This window comes from Myotis brandtii, unplaced genomic scaffold, assembly GCF_000412655.1.
Source record: "Myotis brandtii unplaced genomic scaffold, ASM41265v1 scaffold1112, whole genome shotgun sequence".
Classification (NCBI taxonomy): domain Eukaryota; kingdom Metazoa; phylum Chordata; class Mammalia; order Chiroptera; family Vespertilionidae; genus Myotis; species Myotis brandtii.
In genome coordinates, this window is record NW_005353800.1 from 76,205 (window position 1) to 81,406 (window position 5,202).

The window sequence follows — 5,202 nt, forward strand, 5'->3', positions numbered from 1 at the left end:
GGCCAGGCCCACGGAGCCTGGGCCTGGGATGCCCGGCAGGCGGCGAGGACCGCGGCGCGGGCGGAGCAGGAATGACCTCTGTCCCCGGCTGTAGCGTCGGAAGCAGAAGCCACAGCCTAAGGTTCACTCTATCGATCGCTCACTCGCTGCAGGCGCTTCTGCAAGTTCTCAGCTGGGGAACCCTCACCCGACCCAGCTTCCAGCCCCTGCCCTTCAGGGCGTGGGGTCCCCAGTGCGGGGCCTCCGGAGCCTATGCATGCAGTGATAGGGGTGCCAGTGCCCTCCCACCCCCACAGTGCACACCTACGTGCACCCCCGTAAGGCCGCGCCCAGGGCCTGCCTGGCGGCGGTAAGAATTCCAGAGCAGGTCAGGGGGCGGCCCATGCCCATTCCCATTCCCACGGAGAGTTCCGGCCCCGGGTGGAGCTCTCCGCCCCCCGGCCCCCTCCCTGCTCGGGCCCTGCTTCTTGGGCATCTAGGTCACCATTATCCACACACCTTTGCCTGGGGTGAGTCGTCCACCTAGGTCAGTGCTGTTCAAAGGGAGGGGATCCAAGGCCATCAAAGGGTCAGAATGTTAATTGCATGTTCACAGCTGGGGGAATGTTTACCTGGGGCAAAGCCAGCTCAGGCATCGGGGACGAAAGGAAGGGCGATTGTATGGTGGAAGGCCTCTGCCCCCAGAGGCCTAGACATGCAGTGATGCGAGTTCCATCTATATATATAAAGAGCCAGGTGCTGTCACATCCGAATCAACCGAACAGATGACCGAACTGAGTGACCAAACAGGCTGAATGGGGCGACAAGGCCGGCAGGGGGATTAGTGAGGGATGACCAAACGACTGAGCATCAGGCTGCTTGGGGCAACCAGGCCAGCAGAGGGGGGTAGTTGGGGGCAACCAGGCCGGCAGGGGGGCAGTAAAGGGCGACCAGACTGGGGGGGGGCAGTTAGGGGTGACCAGGCCAGCAGGGGGGGGCAGTTAGGGGCAATCAGGCAGGCAGGTGAGCAGTTAGGAGCCAGTGGTCCTGGATTGTGAGAGGGATGTCTGACTGCCATTTTAGGCCCGATCCCGGGGCAGTCGGACATCCCCTGAGGGGTCCCAGATTGGAGAGGGTGCACGCTGGGCTGAGGGGCCCACACACACACGAATTTTGTGCACCGGGCCTCTAGTTTTACTATAAAAGGGCAGAATGCGGGAGTCGTTGCCTGAAAGCAGAGGAAGCAGAGAAGTGGAGGGATGTTCAGAGGTTCGTTGCTATGCGTGGCCTTAATCATATGCTACAGCACAGCCCGCAAACTATGGCCCGCAGGCCAAATTCAGACGAAGAATGGTTTTACACCTGAAGAAGAAGGGGGAGGAGAAAAAGTTTGTCCACCCCTGTCTCATATAAATACATGATGATTACATAATCCGTCATTTTTTCACTATGAATATGTCAAACTCTGAAACAAAGTGAGACCATAAGCTTCCTGCATTTGAGAAGTAGAATGCACAGGAATATGCATAATACTATGTAAAGAAAACCCTTAAAACATATCTCAACAAAACAAAAGGTTAAAAACAAGAAATGTGTTTTTAGCGCTCTATTCGTCCACCGCTCATGCCTCTGAGGGCTCCAGGGGAAAGTGCACATTTCTTTAAAAATACATGTTTATTGCCCTGGCTGGTTTGGCTCAGTGGATAGAGCGTCAGCCTGCAGACTGAAGGGTCCCAGGTTCGATTCCGGTCAAGGGCACATGCCCGGGTTGCAGGCTTGATCCCCAGTGGGGGCCGTGCAGGAGGCAGCCAATCAATGATTCTCTCTCATCATTGATGTTTCTATCTCTCTCCCCCTCTCCCTTCCTCTCTAAAATCAATAAAATATGAAAAAAAAATTGAAAAAAAATACATGTTTATTGATTTCAGAGAGAAAGGGAGAGGGAGAGAGAGATAGAAACATCAGTGATGAGAGAGCCACAACCGGGGCATCAGGGCATGTGCCCTTGACCGGAATTGAACCTGGGACCCTTCAATCCGCAGGCTGACGCTCTATCCATTCAGCCAAACTGGCTAGGGTGAAAGTTCACATTTCTTGATCACACTGTCAACTACGCTCTGAATCTGGGTGAAAATTTCCTTTGAAAAATCACCTGTGACCAGTCTACCTCCCCCAACCTGTAGCCAAGGCAACATTTACCCTTGAAGAAAGCTAGAGGAATGGTAGGGCTGAACCGGTTTGACTCAGTGGATAGAGCGTCAGCCTGCAGACTGAAGGGTCCCAAGTTCGACTCTGGTCAAGGGCATGTACCTTGGTTGCGGGCACATCCCCAGTAGGGAGTGTGCAGGAGGCAGCTGATGGATGTTTCTCTCTCATCGATGTTTCTGACTCTCTATCCCTCTCTCCTCCTCTCTATAAAAAAAAATCAATAAAATATTTATTTAAAAAAAAAAAAGAGGAATGGCAGTTCTCAAACCTGGCGTCACGTTGCACAACCCAAGGGCTGGCCCTGCCCGTATAGATTGACGGGTAGGAAAGCTGCATCTTACACCCTCCACACCTGAGCTGGGCAGGGCTAGCCTGGCAGAAAAATCTATCAGTGACTCACAGGGCAGGGAGAGGACATAAAACCAGCCCTCGTCAACTCTATCAAGATGATGGGGATAAAATTATGTCCGGTGCGTGGCTGACGCAAGGCGCGCTGAGTGCGCATGCCAAGGCACTTGTGGGCAGTAGTTCACCGAGGGTGACTGCAGCTCGAAACGGCTTCGGCGAGGCGATAAAGACTCGATGGAGGACGGCCGGGCCACACAAGCGCTGCACTCTGGAACGTGTAATTAGGGACCGTTCCTCCCAGCGCTCACAGGGCACATGGGAACAATGTGAGGGTGAGTCATGAGTTAACCGCCCAACATATTTCCATGACCAAACTAAAATTATGAGACTATAATACATGCGGGGGAACATCTGAAAATAGATTCAGTTACGCATGCCGGTCGCCAGCGTCGGAATGGATAAACCAAGGGTTTGGAGCTCAGAGATGTGTCTCCATCGAAGGAATAGATGCCTCTCCCATCCCAAAGCCTAGTGCACTCAACGTCTCTGCTGCGCTGGGCCTGCAGGACCCGGCCTGCGTCACCGCGAGGCATGTACTGTAGAGGCCCTTGAGGACCCCTCTCATCCCCAGATCAGGGTGGAGACCTGGGTTGGGGGCTCCCCCAAGGGGATGAGATGGGAAACATGCTTCCGGGCAGGAGAAAGATCTGACCCACCGGGTCTCTGAGTCTGTCCCTTCTCAATTTACCTTGAACTTGCCTGGCCGGTGTGGCTCAGTGGGTAGAGCATCGGCCTGCGGACTGAGGGTCCCGGGTTCGATTCCGGTCAAGGGCACATACCTCGGTTGCAGGCTCCTCCCCGGCCTGGACCCTGGTCGGGGTGCGTGCAGGAGGCAACCAATAGATGTGTTTCTCTCGCATCGATATTTCTCTCTGTCTTTCCCTTTCTCTTCCACTCTCTCTAAAAATCAATGGACCCGGGTTCGATGGTGAGGATTTAAAATAAATTTTTTAAAAAGTATTTTAAAAAATTACCTTGAACTTGTTCCCTTCTCTCTATCGCTATTGCCAATGCCAGGTCTTCACCATCTAAAGCCTGGATTCTTGCAAATGGCCTCTAAATCGGTGGTCGCCAGCCGGTGACCTGGGGACCACTAATGGCCCGTGAGGTCCCAAAGGTTGGCGGCCACTGCTCTAAATCACTGTCCTAAGGTCGCTGTAACAAATTGCCACAAAGTGAGTGCCTTAAAGAAACAAAACCCATGCCCTGGCTGGTTGGACTCAATGGATAGAGCATCAGCCTGTGGACTGAAAGGTCCCGGGTTCGATTCCAGTCAAGGGCACGTGCCTGGCTTGTGGCTCGATCCCCGGTTGGGGGCGTGCAGGAGGCAGCCAATCAATGATTCTCTCTCATCGATGTTTCTATCTATCTCTCCCTCTCCCTTCCTCTCTGAAATCAATAAATATATATATATTTTTAAAACCCACAGGTTTATTCTCTTATCAATCTGGAGGTCGGAAGTCCAAAAAATGGTTTCCCTGGGCTAAACGTCAAGGCTTCCGCAGCCTGGAGCCTCCCGGGGAGCGTGTGTCCTTGCTTAGTCCGTTTCTAGGGGCTGCCCCCGTTCCTCGGGGTGTGCCCCCCCCCCCATCTTCATAGTTAGATGTGCAGCCTGTTCGGTTCTCTGTCTGAGCCTGGCCTCCTCTTCCACGTACATCCACCTGGTAACTACACTGGGCCCGCCCAGCTGGTCCGGGCGCTCAGTCCTCTCTGCAGCTTGCCCTGGCCTTGGCCGTGGACCCTCACAGTCCCGGGTCCGGGACTAGGACGCACGTCTCTGCAGGACCGTTTTCCTGCCTCCTAACTGGTTTCCGCGTGGTCTCGCCCCTTCCTCCGAACAGCTCACCTTCTTTATGCCCTTTGCTTTGTGGTGCTTCACAGATCACATGGTTTAGACACGTTGAAGACAAGACCCTCTACCAGCACAAGGGTTAGGACTCACTGTGTTTCATAAAGACGCGGTGGTCTGGAACCGAGTCCACAGCATTTCCTCGGCCTCCCATGTTCTCCTCACGGTTGCCAGGCATCAAACAGCATGTCAGGCTCTTGCTGAAGACCCTTCCTACCCCCAGTCTCCTACGCCCCGCACCGGAGGCCCCCGGGGAGACTGGCCCTGCCTCTCGCTCTGGCCTCACACCCCGCTGCTCCCTCCACCTGCATCGGGTGCAGCGGTGCACAAGGCTGGGAAACTCGCCGACAGTGGGTAGGGCGAGCCTTCTGCGGGGCTGAACCCAGAGATTGTCTCTGGAAGAAAAGAATGCAGCCACACCCTACACTCTACGGGGTGAGGGGGAGTCATGAGGGGCAGGGCTAGAATGTGGGTGTGATCCAGGGCGTGGACACCTCGTCCGATGTACCGCACCCCTGGGATGAGCAGAGGGGGAGGGTGGGAGTGAGCAGGGGACAGAGGGTCCTGCGCAGGGAGAAGGAGCGCAGCCTCCATGAGGCGTGTCCACACGCCTGTCTGGTCCCCTAGGGCTTTGCTTCTGCTGCAGCTGTCGCCCCCTCCGAGGGAGGACCCTTCTCGTCTGCCCCCCCAACCCCGCCCCCAGCAGATTCTGAGGCGCAGGGCCGGGCAGTGCTTCTGGGATAACCCAGGTCCCGCTT